Source organism: Giraffa tippelskirchi, chromosome 4 (genome assembly GCF_054371585.1).
Source record: "Giraffa tippelskirchi isolate mGirTip1 chromosome 4, T2T-mGirTip1v1.2.pri, whole genome shotgun sequence".
NCBI lineage: Eukaryota > Metazoa > Chordata > Mammalia > Artiodactyla > Giraffidae > Giraffa > Giraffa tippelskirchi.
In genome coordinates this window covers 48,095,381-48,112,991 of record NC_137278.1, presented here as the reverse complement: position 1 = coordinate 48,112,991, position 17,611 = coordinate 48,095,381, and the positions used below count along the sequence as shown (strand labels likewise).

Here is a 17,611-nt window from a genome sequence, read left to right as displayed (position 1 = left end):
TATTGCTACCCAGAACTCTGTTTAAACCTCTGCATATGTGCTAAGTCACTTCAGTCATGTCTGACTCTTTGCAACCCTACGGACTGTAGCCAACCAGGCTCCTTTGTTCATCAGATTCTCCAGGCAAGAATACTGGAGTGGTTGCCATGCCTTCCTTCAAGGGATCTTCCTGACCCAGGGCTCAAACCCGTGTCTCTTATGTCTCCTGCACTGGCAGGCAGGTTCTTTACCACTAGTGCCACTGGGAAGCCCCACTCCCAGTCATAGTCTTCAGCTATTTGTTTTAAAGTCTGCCTTTCCTACTAGATATCCTAAGAGTAGAAAGCACGTCTCACTCATACTGGTATTATAAATAGGGCATCTTACATAAGAAAGTCAACTTAAAATGTTTTTTCAGCTATATTATAGCTAGATGTGAGTACAATAGTTAAATATCAATTTTCAAAGTAAAATATTCCTTTTCATGATTACAGGAACACAGTAAAATTCTACTCTATAATGTGTATTAGCTTTCAGTTCATCTCTTGTCAAAAATGTACGATTTAAAATTATGACAAGGAGTAATTTTTACTTTCTAAATGGAAAAACTAAAACCACAACTAATTATTCGAATTGCTAGCCTTACATTTTTTATTGCGATATGATTCACATGTTATAATGTTCACCATTGTAAAGTGTAAAATTCAGTCATTTTTTTCTGTATATGCACAACCAGTAGTTGCGACCATCACAATGATATATACTTTCATAACTTTCATCACCCAAAAAGGAAACTCATACCCATTCATATTCACTCACCATTCTCCTCTCCCCAACCCTGGTAACCACTATGCTATTTTCTGTCCTTATAAATTTGCATATTCTGAGCATTTTATTTAAAAAGAATCAAACATTTTATTCCTGGCTTCTTTCACTTCTTTAATAAAATGATTTCAAGGTTATTCATGTTTTCACATGTGTTGGTACTTATTCCTGTTTATGACTGAATATTACCCCAAAGTATGGTGGCTCAGACAGTAAAAAATCTGCCTGCAATACAGGAGACCCAGGTTTGACCCCTGGGTCGGGAAGATCCCCTGGAGAGGAGAAGGGAATGACTACACACTCCAGCATTCTTGCCTGGATAATTACATGGACAAAGGAGCCTGGAGGGCTGCAGTCAATAGCATCACAGAGTCAGACACAACTGAGCGACTAACACAGAGGTGGATATATCACATTGTTTATCTGTTCTTCAACTAATGGTCATCAGTTAGTTTCACTTTTTGGCTACAACAAATAACACTGCTACAAATGATGGCATACAGGGCTTTGTGTAAACTGATGTCTTCACTTCTCTTGGGTGTAAACCTAGGAGTTGAATTGTTGGATCACAGGCAACTCTGTTCTTGAGGAAGTACCAAACTGTTTCCCAAACAGGCTGCCCCATTTTACAATCCCACAGCTATCTATGAGGATCCCAATTTCTCTACACCCCCACCAACGTTTGACAGGTCCCTCTTTTTTATTACAACCAGCCTAGTGGGTATGTTGGAGAAGAAAATGGCAACCCACTCCAGTATTCTTGCCTGGAGAATCTCATGGATGGAGGAGCCTGATAGGCTACAGTCCATGGGGTCACTAAGAGTCAGACACGACTGAGCGACTTCACTTTCACTTTTCACTTTCATGCATTGGAGAAGGAAATTGCAGCCCACTCCAGCATTCTTGCCTGGAGAATCCCAGGGACAGAGGAGCCTGGTGGGCTGCTGTCTATAGGTTCACACAGAGTCGGACATGACTGAAGCAACTTAGCAGTAGCAGCAGTGGGCATGTATAGCCATCTCATTATGTTTTATATTAGCATTTACCTAGTGATTAATGATGCTGAGTATCTTTTCATGTGCTTATTTACTGTCTGTATATATTCTTTAGAAAAATATCTATTCTAATCCTTCTCCCAGGACAAACAAGGCATTTGTCGTTTTACAATTAAATTATAATATTTCTTACTATAGTATACACTTTCTCATCAGATACATGATTACAAACATTTTCTCCCATTCTGTTGACTGTCATTTCACTTACTTGATGGTGTCTTCTGAAGCACAAAAGTTTTCAATTTTGATGAAATTCAATTTATCTCTGTTTTTCTCTTTGGTGTCATATCTAAGAATCCATTGCTTGATCCAAGGTCATCATGATTTACATCAGTTTTTCTTCCAAGAGTTTTATAAAGATCTATGATATATTTGAAGCTATGCTTTCTATATAGGCTGAGATGGGGTCCAGTTTCATCCTTCTGCCTGCAAATATTCAGTTTAGGACAAAAAGGCATGACACTGAAAGATGAGCCCCCCAGGTCTAAAGGTGTCCAGTATACTACTGGGGAGGAGAACTACTAACAGCCCCAGAAAGAATGAAGCAACTGGGCCAAAACAGAAATGACGCCCAGCTGTGGATATGTCTGGTGATCAAAGTAAAATCCAATGCTGCAAAGAAAAATGTTGCATAGGAACCTGGAATGTTAAGTCCATGAGTCAAGGTAAATTAGATGTGGTCAAGAAAGGGGTGGTAAGAATAAACATCGACATTTTAGGAATCAGTGAACTAAAATGGACTGGAATGGGCAAATTTAATTCAGATGACCATTGGATCTACTATTGTGGGCAAGAATCCCATAGAAGAAATGGAGTAGCCCTCATAACCAACAAAAGAGTCCGAAATGCAATACTTGGGTGCAACCTCAAAAATGACAGAATGATCTTGGCTAGTTTCCCAGGCAAGCCATTCAACATCACAGTAATCCAAGTCTATGCCCCTACCACCAGTGCTGAAGAAGCTGAAGGTGATCAGTATGAAGACCTACAAGACCTCCTAGAACTAACACCAAAAAGAGATGTTCTATTCATCACTGAGGTTTGGAATGCAAAAGTAGGAAGTCAAGAGATACCGGGAGTAACAGGCAAGTCTGGCCTTGGAGAACAAAATGAAACAGAGCAAAGGCTAACTGAATTCTGCCAAGAGAATGCCTTGGTCATGGCAAATACCCTTTTTCAACAACACAAGAGATGAATTTACACACAAACATCATCCAATGGCCAATATCAAAATTAAATTGATTACATTCTTTGTAGCTGAAGATGGAAAAGCTGTATATAGTCAGCAAAAACAAGACCTGTAGTGACTGTGACTCAGATCTTCAGCTTCTTATAGCAAAATTCAGGCTTAAACTAAAGAAAGTGGGGAAAACCACTAGGCCATACAGGTACAGCTTAAATCAAATCCCCTATGAATATGTAGTGAAGGTAATGAATAGATGAAAGGATTAGAACTTGTAAACAGTATGCCTGAAGAACTATGGACGGAGGTCCGTAACATTGTACAGGAGGCAGCAAACAAAACCATCCCAAAGAAAAAGAAAAGCAAGAAGGCAAAGTGGTCATCTGAGGACGCCTTACAAATAGCTAAAGGAAGATAAGAAGTGAAAAGCAAGGGAGAAAGGGAAACGTATATCCAGCTAAACACAGATTTCCAAAGAACAACACTGAGAGACAAGAAGGCCTTCTTCAATGAACAGTGTATAAAACTAAAAGAAAACAACAGATGAGGAAAGACTAGAGATCTCTTCAGGAAAATTGAAGATATCAAGGGAACACTTTGCCCAAAGATGGGCACAATAAAGAATACAAACAGTAGAGACCTAGCAGACACTGAAGAAATCAAGAAGAGATGCAAAGAACACACAAAAGAAATGTATAAAAAAGATCCAAATGAACCAGATTACTACAATGGTGTGGTCAGCAACCTAGAGGCAGACATTCTTAGGAGCAAAATCAAGTGGGCCTTAGGAAACACTGCTGTTAATAAAGCTAGTGGATGCTACAGAATTCCAGTAGAGCTAATCAAAACCCTAATGGATGATGCCATCAAGGTGTTGCATTCAGTATGTCAGCAAATCTGGAAGACCCAGCAATGGCCACAGGACTGGAAAAGGTCAATCCTCATCCCGATTCCCCAGAAGTGTTGTACTACAGAATGTGCTAACCATTGGACAATTGCACTCCTCTCCCATGCTAGTAAGGTCATGCTTAAAATCTTGCATGCTAGGCTTCAGCATTACGTGAACCAAGAACTTCCAGATGTCCATGTGCATGTGTGCTAAGTCACTTCAGTCGTGTCCGACTCTTTGCGACCCTATGGACTGTAGCCTGCCAGGCTCCTCTGTCCATGGGATTCTCCAGGCAAGAATACTGGAGTGGGTTGTCATGCCCTCCCCCAGGGGATCTTCCCAACACAGGGATCGAACTCACATCTCTTATGTCTCCTGCATTGGCAGGCAGGTTCTTTACCACTACCTGAGAAGCCAAAGAAAGAGGAACCAGAGATCAAAATGCCAACATTCACTAGATCACAAAAAAAGATAGGGAATTCCAAGAAAACATCTACCCCTGTCTCATTGACTACACGAACGCCTTTGACAGTATGAATCATGATAAACTGTGGAAAGCTCTTAAAGAGTTAGGAATACCAGACCATCTTACCTATCTCCTGAGAAATCTTACACGGGTCAAGGAGCAACACTTAGAACCCTGTATGGAACAACTGGTTAGTTCAAGATTGAGAAAGGAGTATGACAGGACTGTCTGTTGTCACCCTGTGTGTTTAATCTATATGCTGAGCACATCATGAGAAATGCCGGGCTGGAAGAGTTACAAGCCAGAATCAAGATAGTTTGGAGAAACATCAACAACCTCAGATACGCAGATGATATCACTCTACTGGCAAACAAAGAGGAACTAAAGAGCCTCTCAATGAGGGTGAAGCAGGAGAGTGAAAGAGTTGGCTTAAAACTGAATACTAAAAAAACTAAGACCTTGGCACCTGGTCCCATTACTTCATGGCAAATAGAGGGAGAAAAGGTGAAAGTTAGTGAGATTTCCTCTTCTTAGGCTCTAAAATCACTGTGGACAGTGACTACAGCCATGAAATCAGAAGATGTTTGCATCTTGGCAGAAAAGCTATGACAAACCTAGACAGTGTGCTGAAAAGCAGAGACATTACTCTGGGGACAAAGCTCCATACAGCCCAGGCTACGGTCTTCCCAGTGGTCACATATGGTTGTGAGAGCTGGACCATGAAGACAGCAGAGCACGGAAGAATTGATGCCTTCAAACTGTGGTGCTGAAGAAGACTCCTGAGAGTCCCTTGGACAGCAAGGAGATCAAACCAGTTAAGGGAAATCAACCCTGAATACTCATTGGAAGGACTGATGCTGAAGCTGAAATTCCAGTATTTTTGTTACCTGAAATGAACAGCAAACTCATTGGAAAAGTGCCTGATGCTAGAAAGATTGAGTGCAGAAGGAAAAGAGGAAATCAAAGGATGAGATGGCTGGATGGCATCATTGATACAATGAACGTAAACTTGGGCAAACTTTGGGAATTGGTGAGGGACAGAGAGGCCTGGTGTGCTGCAGTCCATGAGGTCGCAAAGAGTCGGACATGACTGGGCAACTGAACAACAACAACAATTCAGTTGTCACAGAATCAACTGTTGAAAAGACTACTTTTCTCCCAATTGTCTTTTCACTCTTGTTGAAAAATAAATTGGTTATAAATATATGAGATTATTTATAGCTGCTCAATTCTATTCCATAGATCTACATGTCTAGACCAACACCACCACCACTCAATCTTGATTAGTAGTATTATAGTACGTTTTGAAATGGAGAAATTGAATCCTCAAATTTTGTTCTTCTTTTTAAGAACTGTACTTGGCATTCTTGATTCCGCATGAATTTTAGGATTTGTTTGTCAATTTCAGAAAAAAAAAGGCAGCTGGGATTCTGACAGCAATAGCACTGACTCTGTAGATTAATTGGAGGAATACTACCATCTTAACAATATTAAGTTTTCTTAACTGTGAACGTGGATATCTTTAGAACTGCCTCAATTTCTTTCAATATTAGGGGGTGATTTTCAGTATGTAAGTGTTTGATATTTTTATACTATTAGATATTTTCACTTTCTTGAATGAAAAGCTAAACTGTAACAGTATAGGTTGTTTTACAATTATAATAAGAATAGAAATCAAATCTGTTCAAAGTTAATGTTCTATCTAATAAAACTTTTATGATGTCATATATTTATAAATTTTTGATATGAATATTTTAAATAAATACTCAAAATGAGTATTTACTTTTGTACAATAACTTGTTATTGTTAAGAGCAATTCTGCAACTACAAGTTAGGCAAGCAAAAATAAAATGTAATATATCTGGACTTAGGAGGTCAGCTATTCATAATAGCAATGGCAACAAACTTCCTTTCACTGGCAGCCAGACATTAAGAAAATTTCCTCAGATATACAGATCTATCTCAAATTCTTTAAGCAGACTACAACAGAAAATACATATATGCTGCTCGTGGATATTTTTATTCAAGTTTATATTGATTACTTTGTAACTTATACTTATTTGTGTAATTCTTAAGGAAATACAGAACTATTATAAAGTTAACCACATTTTTGAGAACTAGATTTAGTGATTCAGCATTAATGCAAATATCTTACAACCCTATGAATCATTACTTGCCACTTGCTACTAATTTTACATCCACACTCAACATACTACAATGAAAAAATTTCCAGTTTTCAATAGTAAATTTATATCATCTATTACAGTATGTTAGTATGGATCACAGGATCTTAAGGTGATGGGTTCATTAATGACAAATCAATACTGGTATGTATGCATAAAGCCTAGACCAGATGAATAATTACAAGTCAAGGCAATTTGCCCATATTCTCAATCTGCAGAATCAGTGAAGGGTTTCCATTCAAAATAATAATTTCCCATGATAAAAGATCATGAATATGACTAAAGTTAAGCATCCTCCGAAGTTTGAAAAGGAAGATCTAGTGCCAAAAATTTAATTCTTGGCAGGAACTGAAGACTTCCAAAGTTTCTTAGTGGTGCTGAACTGGCCAGTGTCAGGATTTACGCATTTCTAAAAAACAATGCTGTCTGTAAGATGGAAAGAGTATGTCTTACAACAGCTTCAATATGAAAGTGATGACAACATAATACTTCAAGTATTAAATAGCTAAATAATAAAGTCATTTAGATAAATTTTTAAAGTTTAATACCACAAGCATTATCATAAGCATGTTAATACTGTATTCAGAACACTGTTCAATCAACTCAGTCCAAGATCGAGAGAAGACAAAACTCAGGCCTGAAGGGTCACATAGGAAAATGTTCATATAGGCCTAGAAATGCACTGAGTGAATATCTGGAAGTGAGTACAAGAAATCTATGCATACCCTGTGTATGTAGAGAAAGGCTCAACACATACTGATATTGGCACTTCTCTGGTGCTTCAGTGGCTAAGACACACCTGCCAATGCAGGGGGCCCAGGTTCAATCCCTGGTCAGGAGAATAGACCCCACATGCCTTAGCTAAGAGTCCACATGCCACAACTAAAGATCCTGCATGCCAAAAGGAAGATTGAAGATCCTGCATGCCACAAGTAAGACCTGGCACAGTCAAATAAATAAATAACTACTGATATTGGTATATATATAATAATATATTTGGCTTACTCTGGAAGAAAGAAATATTGAGAACAATTTTAAAAACAAAAAGGTGTGTTTAGACTATGGTATACTGTATTTCATATATGAAGAATGAACCATTCATACATCAAACAGAAAAAAAAATATTTTACTTAAATTAGAAAAAAACTAAGAACTTCTTTGGTGGTCCAGTGGTTAAGACTCTGAACTTCCACTGCAGGGGGTGCGGGCTTGATTCCTGTCAGGGAACTAAGATCCACATGCTGTGTGGCACGGCTCAAAGAAATTTTTTTTAATTAAGAAATAGATAAAAACTAAGAAAAAAATGAGTACTATTCTTTTCATATGTATATATATATTGATTGAACCATGAATTGTTATATCATACAAAGAGGTCATACAAACCAGTAAGAAAAGCACAGGAAAAAAACAAATTTTTAGAATAAAATATTTCAACAAAGTGACTCGGTTTAAAACCAAATACAAAAATCAAAAGGAATACTTTCTATATCAGCAATATCTTTTTAGGAAATGTAAAAGAAAAGTAAACCTTTTCCTAACAGCAGAAGAAACTACAAACAAGACAGTAATAAACTTAGGATGAAATGAGAAAGACTTTCTACTAGGAAGAAAACAATTTATAATACTAAAGGGCACCAAAAAAAAAAGGCCTTAATAAATGGAGAGACATGGCAATAGGAAGACTATGAATTAGAAAATTGTTACTCCTCCCTCAAATTATCTTAAGTACAATACAAATTAAAATACCAAATGTGTTATTTATGAATTTGATAACCCGGTTATCATAGTCTTCTGAAGGAAAGGTACAAAAATAGATAAGGAACTTTGGAAAAAGGAAAACTATCACTTACTGGATATCACAGTATACTCCTATCAATAGCAGTTATAACAGTATAACAACAACAAATTTTTTTATACCCAGAGAATAAAAAAGTCCTATAATTTAAAATAAGATAAATAACCCACCAGAAAAACATGTGCAGAAATATGAACACACTATCAGAACAGAGGCAAACCTGGCCATTAGGCACATACACACAAAAAAGGAAAGATAATCAACCTTTCTAAAAACCAGAGAAATAAGCTCTATGACAAGGATACTGTTACCAAAAGGCATGTGGGGTCTGGCTGCTCACCACTCAAGAGCCAATAAACAGCCCAGGCTGGTGGAAAGGAAAGTTTGCTTTATTTCAGATGCTGGCAGCTTGAAGAGAGAGCAGACATCATCTGAAGTGAAGCAATCATTGTTTGTGCGTGTGTGTTTGTATGTGTGTGTCATTTAGCCATGTCCGACTCTCTGTGACCCCATGGACTGCAGCCCACCAAACTCCTCCATCCATGGAATTCTCCAGGCAAGTGTACTGTACTGGGTTGCCATTCCCTTTTCCCGGACATCTTCCCAACCCAGGGAGTGAACTTGGGTCTCCAGTACTGTAGGCAGATTCTTTACCATCTGAGCCACCAGGGAAGTCCAAAGCAAACTTTTCTTTCCACTAACCTGGCTTTTTATTGGCTTTTGAGAAGCGAACAGCTAGACCCCACATACCTTTCAGTAATAATACCATGTTTACTTACCAGTGGTACATTTTCCAAGTTTAAAACTTTCATGTTTTATTAGAAAAACAAGGAAATATGCGCTTTCATATCTACTTATGGAATATAAATCAGTACAACTAATTTGAAGAGCAATTAGGCATCAACTATTAAAATCTAGAATCTACATATCTCATGACCCAAAATTAACAGGTATCAAGCTACCCTTCAAAAATATGTATGTGGGTAAGAAAGTGACACAAGAATATTCAGCACAGCAAAGTTTGAAATAAAAGTAAAATAAAAGGCACAAAGGAAAATAACAGGAACAAACAGTCTATGAAAACATACAGATTAAATAAACCATGGTATAATCACACTATAAAAAAAACAGGCAGCAGTGAAAAAATAACAGTGATAATTCATGCTACCAGCTAAGGTGTATGTGAATCAAAAATGATGTATATAACCATGCTATCACTTAAGTATTATATATTATGCATAATATATATTATATTGATTATATACATGTATATATATAATGCATAATATATATTATATTGATTATATATATGTGTGTATATATATATATGGTCCAAAGATATTGACCATCTATATATTTGAGGCACTCCCATGGGGCCACCAAAGTCAACTTCCTGCCCATAACACAGCCCACAGTTGAAAGTAGATTGATGAAACATTTCATCTCTGTAGACAGCCAAAAACTAGAAACTTAAATTCCAACCAATGTAACATTATATAGAAATTAACATAGAGGAAGATTTTTTTATTATCCCAGTAAGTGCTTTGGTATGTTTAGTTTAAAAAAATAGGACACAAAAGTGTATCTCAGCTTTGCTTTAACAAGTCCCCCACCAAACTCAGATACACTCAAAGGGGAAAAAGCTCAAAATTCACTCAATGTTCAGTGAATAGTTGGGCAGCAATAATTTTTATTCTCAAGTTTCTTTTTCTGGTTGCTTTCTAGACGTTCTACAATGGGCATGTATTGTCGAAGGGTCAAAGACAAAATGTGTTCTTTCTGAAATAGTGTGTTTTCTATTATTGCATTCTTGAGATACCTTTATACAGATAATGCCAAAATATTTCTCTACTCCCAGCCTCTGCCATTCATTTCAGTCCCACTTGTCAGCTGCCTACTTAGCAGTTAGCAGCATCCCTGCTTCAGTTCTCCTGGTTGTGACTTCACTTCTCCCACTGCTGTGCTCATTGATCCTATCTTCCTGCTGGCTCAGCCCTGCCCCAGTTCCCAGACCAAGGCAGGACTGAACTGATAAGTACTAACATAAGGTCGTCTCCTTCCCCATCTCTGCCCCATCCTTTGCTAAAGTAATGTTTCCAATTTGTGGTCTGCCTAGACATTTGATCCATGCCCCTGAGAAGTCAGTACCACACTGCAATACACACTGTATTATACTCTGTCATTTAAACCACTCAGGCACTTTTCACCTTTACTAGATTGTCAACTTATGGAGATCAAGCATTAATACTATTCTTACTCATATATAGAGCCAGGGCTATGCCCCCCAAAACAGCATTTTGAATAATTTGTAAGAAAATATCTGATGAATGACTGCAACATTTGTTGAACCAGAAACTTGTCTGATTTGTTCAAAGGCAGAATGAGTTTGCAGACTTAATATGATCGGCTAGCATTTATCAAGAAACCAATGGGGGCCCAGGCCTGTAACAGGGAAGTATTAGAAAAAGCAAAGGTATGGTTCCTCTCCTTGACACAGTTAGAATCTAAAGTGGCTGACAACTTAAAAAAAGAATAATTACTGTTATAGCTTCTGCCTTAACAAGCAAAACATGAAAATCTTCTTGCCTGAGGTCCTGATTTCACAGATGGGCAAACTGCAATCGAGTTTGCCTGCCTGGATTCCAGACTACTGCCAGCACTGACTTTTGCCTCCTGTCCCAACTCCCCGGGCCCCAGTGTGCCTGGCTCTGCCTGACATCATTTGTATGCTTGCCCACTATGCACAATTCCCTTGGATCTAGACTCCCTCCCCCTCCGGTTCAAGCTGTGATCTAGGATCTAAATTTCTCCCTTCCTCTTTTCCTGGGGTACCTCTGTCACCTGTTTCTATGTACATACCCACAATAACAAGCTGTGACTACAGTCCTTGTTTTCTGCTTCAATCTCTTTCCCACAAGACTGACAACACCATGGCAGGCCTCTAAATCAACTTGAAACAAACACTGTTGCTTGCTGACCCAACTGTTCATTTCCTTTTCTTAACTGAACTTCCATTTAGCTCAGCCATCCTCTTTACCTCCTCCCCACAGCCAGGAGCTTCATGGAAAGCTGACCCATCTCAGCCCCTACAGCTAGCTTGACTGGGGATCCAGTGCTGGCCAGTGTGATCAGAGATAAGGGAGGACTTCTGGCAAAAGTTTCCTCTTTTTTTTCTGGGAGACATCACTACTGCATGATGGTGTGCTCAAAACTGCAGCAGCCAAGACAACACCAAAGCTAAGGATGAAGTCTAGATGCAGAGGGGTCAGGGAGAAGAGCAGAGAGGGGATACTGACCTAAGGTCTGCCACTGGAGCCACCCATCCTCAGCATTTCTTATCATTTTTACAAATTCTTTTGAATGCATTCCCTTTCCTCTGCATGCCAGGTTACAGATAAGTAAAGGGCATATCTCAGCAGCTTTGTTTTCTACTTCAAAAACGTAACTTTAACATAGGGATTGGTTGGATATTTGGGTTGTTTTTAGTTTGAAGCTATTATGAGTAACGCTGCTATTAATTTTCATGTAAATGTCTTTGTGCAGGTTTTCCTTTCATCTGGGAGTGGTTGTACGGTAAGACTATTTTTAACAGTAGGAAGAAAATGTTTCCTAAAGTGTTACATCCCACCAAGGTAAGAGGGCTTCATTTGCTTAAGATCCTCTCCAAAACTTGATATTGTCAGTATCGTTAAATTTAGCCATTCTAGTGTTTGTACAGTGGTAGCGTATTGTGGCTTTTATATTTTATTATTTGAGTGAACAACAGACAATCACGTCTTCGTATGCTTACTGCTCATTCATATATCTTTTTATGAAATATTTCTTCAGATATTTTGTTTTGGTTGGTTTGTCTTACTGAGATGTAAATGTTCCATATACAATCAGAACAACTACTCCATTTTCAAATATATAGAGAGAAATAGAGATACATAGGTCTAGCAAATCTGGAGTCTTTTGAAGAATAAAAGTTGTTTTTTTTTTTAATTTTGATACAGTCTAGTTTATCTTTTTCCTTTAACTTTATTATTAATGCTTTTGGGACCTACTTTATCTAACTCATCTTTATCTAACCCCAAATCACAAAGAGTTTCTCCTGTAATTTCTTCTAGAAGTTTATAAACTCTAAACTCTCCTTTTTTGTGCTCACTCATGTCCAGCTCTTTGTGACATCATGGACTGTAGCCCACCAGACTCCTCTGTCCATGGGATTTCCCAGGCAAGAATACTGGAGTAGGTTGCCATGCCTTCCTCCAGGGGATCTTCCTGACCCAGGGATCGAACCCATGTCTCCTGTAACTCCTGCACTGGCAGGTAGGTTCTTTACCATTGTGCCATCTGGGAAGTCTAACCACAGACAAATCTCAAACACATTATACTCATTGAAAGGAGGAGACACAAATGAGTACATATTCTATGATTCAATCTATATTCACTTTTGGAACTAGTCTATAGAGACAGAAAGCAGATCAAGCAGAAGGGCATTTTTAGGGCAATGGAAATATTCTATATCTTAATTGCAGTGGTGATTACACAGGTATGTTTATCAATACACAACAGTAATTTAAATGGATGCACTTCTTATATATAAACTATATCTCAACAAATTTGATCATAAAAAAATTTAATGGAGCTGGATTGGTTGAATGACAGACAACCAAACAGTCCTATGGGATAAGGTTTAAGGGATAAGAAAAATTTTGCTTGTGCCCAAGGCAAAAATATTAACCTTAGAGTATATAACTACTTTTATAAATATTTCCTAATTCTAAACTCATTAACTCTAAACTCATTAAACTCATATAGTGTTTCAAAGACAGTGGCATTACTCCAACAAGCCAAACATATACTAGGCTAGTCCCTATCTGGAGGTAGCAACTGATGTGTATCTCCAGCCCAGGAAGGATTTTTTTTTAAAAGGAGAGAAAAGGAAAGATGGAGAGGTTAAGAAAGTTCTCCCTTGGCTCAGAGACTCTATGAACCTAAATTTGCAGTTTCCTTGGGAAAGGGAAAGCATATGACACTGAAGGTAAAGATTTTTCTCATGCAGCAGCAGTATATATTTCAAAAGAAAATAAAAAAACAAATAGGACACAATAAGAAATAAATCATTATGCCTTGAAATTTTAAGGGAAATTCACATGCGGAATTACAGAATTTTATAGCTAGAAGACACTCTATATCGTCATGTTCATTCCAAGTCACTTAAAAAAGGTACAGATTAAATTAATACGCCTTGGAGGGTTTCAAGTTTCTTTAGTCACACAGTGAAGAATCTGCCTGCAATGCAGAAGACTTGGGTTCAAAACCTAGGTCGGGAAGGTCCCCTGGAGAAGGAAATAGGTACCCACTCCAATATTCTTGCCTGTAGAAACCCATGGACAGAGGAGCCTAGCAGGGTACAGTCCATGGGGTCACAAAGAGTCAGACACGACTGGGAGACGTTCACTTCACTTCACTTAGTCAATCAGTTGAAAATCTGAAGGAAAAACCCAGGTGTCCTGATTCCTGATTCAGTTTTGTGATAAAATTGTACTTTCTAGCCCCATGCTCTGCATGGAGAAGATATTCAAAAAAATACCTGCTGAATGAATTCATGTTAGATAAGTGTGATTTTAAAAATGCATAGAAAACATAACTGAATAGAGGGATAAATTTAGATGATGACACTTTTTTTTTTCCCAATGAGTTCTGTATATACTTCTTTATGCCATTTCTGCATTTAAGAAGGAAAACGGAAGCACATTTTGTGAAATTACTCTGGCGGGTATCAATGTCTAAAGAAAAATACTGGGGACAACTGGTAAACTCTCAAGAGTTATGGGACACCTTTTCTAAGAAATAGTTGAGGGCAATTAGCTCTTTATGAGGTAGTTAAGGGACATTTCTACCTTCTTACTAAAAGATGCATTAATAATATTTGACAACTGCCTCAATCCAACCAGTCAATCCTAAAGAAATCAGTCCTGATTATTCATTGGAAGGACAGATGCTGAAGCTGAAACTCCAATACTTTGGCCACCTGCTGCGAAGAACGGATTCACTGGAAAAGACCCTGATGCTGGGAAAGATTGAGGGCAGGAGGAGAAGGGGACGACAGAGGATGAGATGGTTGGATGGCATCACCAACACGATGGACATGAGTTTGAGTAGGGTCCGGGAGTTGGTGATGGACAGTGAAGCCTGGCATGCTGCAGTCCATGGGTCACAAAGAGTCAGACATGACTGAGCGACTGGACTGAACTGACTGAACTGAACTCAAGCCCTATGAATTAAAGATAAAATTTTAAGACTGTATTCTTCTCACCAAAATGTTGTCTAATCACAAAATCAGAAGAGAATGAACCATACCCTGTTATCTTAAAGCTCAAGAACCATAGGTAGAAATTAGATAGATACAAAGAAACAGTAAGAAATAAAATGATACACAGAGAACATCAAGACTGCTTTGCAATGTACCAGAGAAATAGATTCGGAAAAAACTTTCTGACAGTCCCTCCCACAGGCACACTAGAGACTAGAATGACTGCTAGTGAGCTTTAGATGTCTCAAGCTGATCCCATGTTACATAAGAAAATCGGCTTCCCCACCTCGGAAATTACACATGCCACCAGTGAAGAAGCAGTAAAGAGGCAAAAAGGATAGATGAACCTGCTGGGCAGAGACCTCCAAAAACTAACATGAAATTTACACTTTCTTTCCATCCATCATTTCTGAGCCCTCTTGCCCTCTTGCTCTCTACTTACAAAATAAATACCCAACTCAAAAGTTGATGGAGACAGATCTGAGTTTTGCCCACTTGCTCTGGTACAAATATCAGATTCTCTGGTCTTTTATGTAATTACTGTGGTTTCTGAGTAGCTGTTGCAGAACTGACATACCCCCATTGGAGTTCATGGCTTGAGTTGTGAAATATCAAGGTGCCATGAAAAAAAAGGATCTTGGATTTACCGCAGATATGTAATGAACAATATAAGCCCAATTTACACATATGAGCATATTACAAGTGTCCTATTAACTGAACAGGCAGTTAAAAACTTTTCAGCTCAATAGACGAAACGAAATTAATTTTATCTCATCCTTATTCTACTTTTCCATATTCTCTATAAGTTAAGGTCACTGCTTAATTTACAGAGAACATAGTTGCTTCTTTTTCATTCCTGTTAATGCACACTATCTTCACATTTGAAAAATAATAGTCTCAGTTGTATATACAGATATGGCCTTTAAATAAGAATGAATAAAAGCCCTATAAAATTAAGCTGTACAAGATCAAACTATCACTTTTGTATAATGAGTTATAATCTCAAAGAGCTATGGAATGCATATTCGTGGTTGAGTTAGAATTCAGCTCCAAAGTAAAACTTCACTTATGAGGAAAATTAAAGCATCTAAAAGTAGTTTTTCAAAAATCACTGGTGCTTTAATATGAAATTAACTAGAAGCAATACATTGGAAAATGTTTTATTTACATCTGCTGCATCCTTAAAACATCAGCATATTAAGAAAACTTCAAAAATGAAAAATAAAGATGCTACAGTCTATGTCTGTTAAACTTTTAGTTTGGGGAAATACATTCATGTTTTTAACCATATATATCTTAAGATAATATCCATGAGATTAATTTTGTGTTTATTAGAACTACAAAAAATCATTATAGAGTATTGTACTATTTTGGAGAAAAGAATGAAATTATGTTTATCTATTAAAAGTAAATTAAACATGAGTACTATAAACACTGAATTGTAACTTGCAGGTAAATTTTTCTGGAAATCCTTTTTCGATAAAATAACACAAATCATTTATGCTTTTGGATCCAGTAAACATCAGTCAAAACTGAAGACATGTCAACAGACATAGCCAATGGGCAACTATCACCCCAAACTGAGCTGGTGTCTACCTTGCTCAGGGCACAATCCCAGACAGACCCTCTGTTGCCATCACACCCTAGTCTCCCAGCAAACACCTGAAAAGAGCGTAACTCATTGGGAATCATTAATAATCTCAAACACTAAAAAAAAGAAAAAGAAAAAAACAGAAAGTTCCAGGAAATACAATTACCCTAATAATGCCCAACTTTATGTATGACAAAATAAAATAATCATGGTTACTATTCTCCAAGTATGTATTCTGGAATATTCCTGGGTTAAGGCAAAACAAGAGAGAGCTGAGATAATCATGATATTAAATCTTTATCATTTAGAAAGGTCAACTTTCTGTCTTGAAGTTTAAAGAAAAGAGACAGAATACTCTGGCTCCTCACTGTGACACAGACCTTGAATCATGTGTCTTGGTGTGGGGTTTTGTATGAGACAAAGAACTGAAACAGGTCCTCTGGGTAGCTGCACATTCTGTGATAAAATGGATCCCACAATACAACAAGTTGTCTTGTCCCAAGTGAGAGGCTAATTACTCTGACCGTATGTGTTTAACACTGTTTAATACACTCCCCAGTAGTCAAGTAATCAGTCTTCCCAAACATACCGGTGTCTCTCTCCTTTGCTTTTGTTCCAGCTGTGTACCCACCCTGCATGAAACCCTTTCCACGAGTCTGCCCAAGCCCCACTGCGACTCCTGAATATAATCATTCTTAGACTACATAAATAACTGTCCTCTCCAGAATCCCTCTAACCACTTACCTGCTTTTTATTTCTTTCCAGCATATAATCATATATTGTCTTAGATTGTTTTAAATCATTTTCCTAATTATAAAACTGTTTAAGATATGCTTTGCTTCTTCCAAGTACTGTGATTAACACATTTAACCCTTTAAGTAATCTTAAGAATCAAGGTCTACCATAATTCCCATTTTGCAAATGAGGGGAAGGGCTTAAATAATACACAAGGGTATAGCACTACTACCTAAGTAGAGCATGCACTCAAATCTAAAGCTATCTCCAAAGATCTTGCTCTTTACCACTGTGAAATATGACCTCATGCAAAAGCCTATTCTCCTCAACTAGGCTGTAAGCTAAGGTCAAAGACAGTGTCTTTTTACTTCTTTTGAAAACCTCATACACTTAGCGTAGGGTTGAGCAGTTTTAAGAGCTCTGAGAAAACCATAGAGAATGTACCAGAGTATTTGCTACAGGGTCCATAAGATGTACTACTGGGTTTTTATCTGTACCATACACTGTTAAAGGTCTAGTCAAGTAGAGCAAGGACTCTCCAGAAGTTAAATTCTTCAGAGGAAGTTGGCTGGACTTTATCTGTAAAGTGATTAATGATCAGAGTAGTAG

General features: G+C 37.8%; 1 protein-coding gene and 1 long non-coding RNA gene across 4 annotated transcripts in view; one reads left to right on the top strand and one right to left on the bottom strand.

Annotated features, from left to right (window-relative positions):
• The window catches only part of CTNNA2 (catenin alpha 2), a 1,291,223-nt gene that overhangs the window by 1,270,612 nt on the left and 3,000 nt on the right, over window positions 1-17,611 (bottom strand). The window lies entirely within an intron of this gene.
• Window positions 12,580-14,669, top strand: LOC145547326 (uncharacterized). Its single transcript, XR_014083737.1, has 2 exons — window positions 12,580-12,686; window positions 14,318-14,669. It is a non-coding gene; the product is annotated as an uncharacterized LOC145547326 (long non-coding RNA).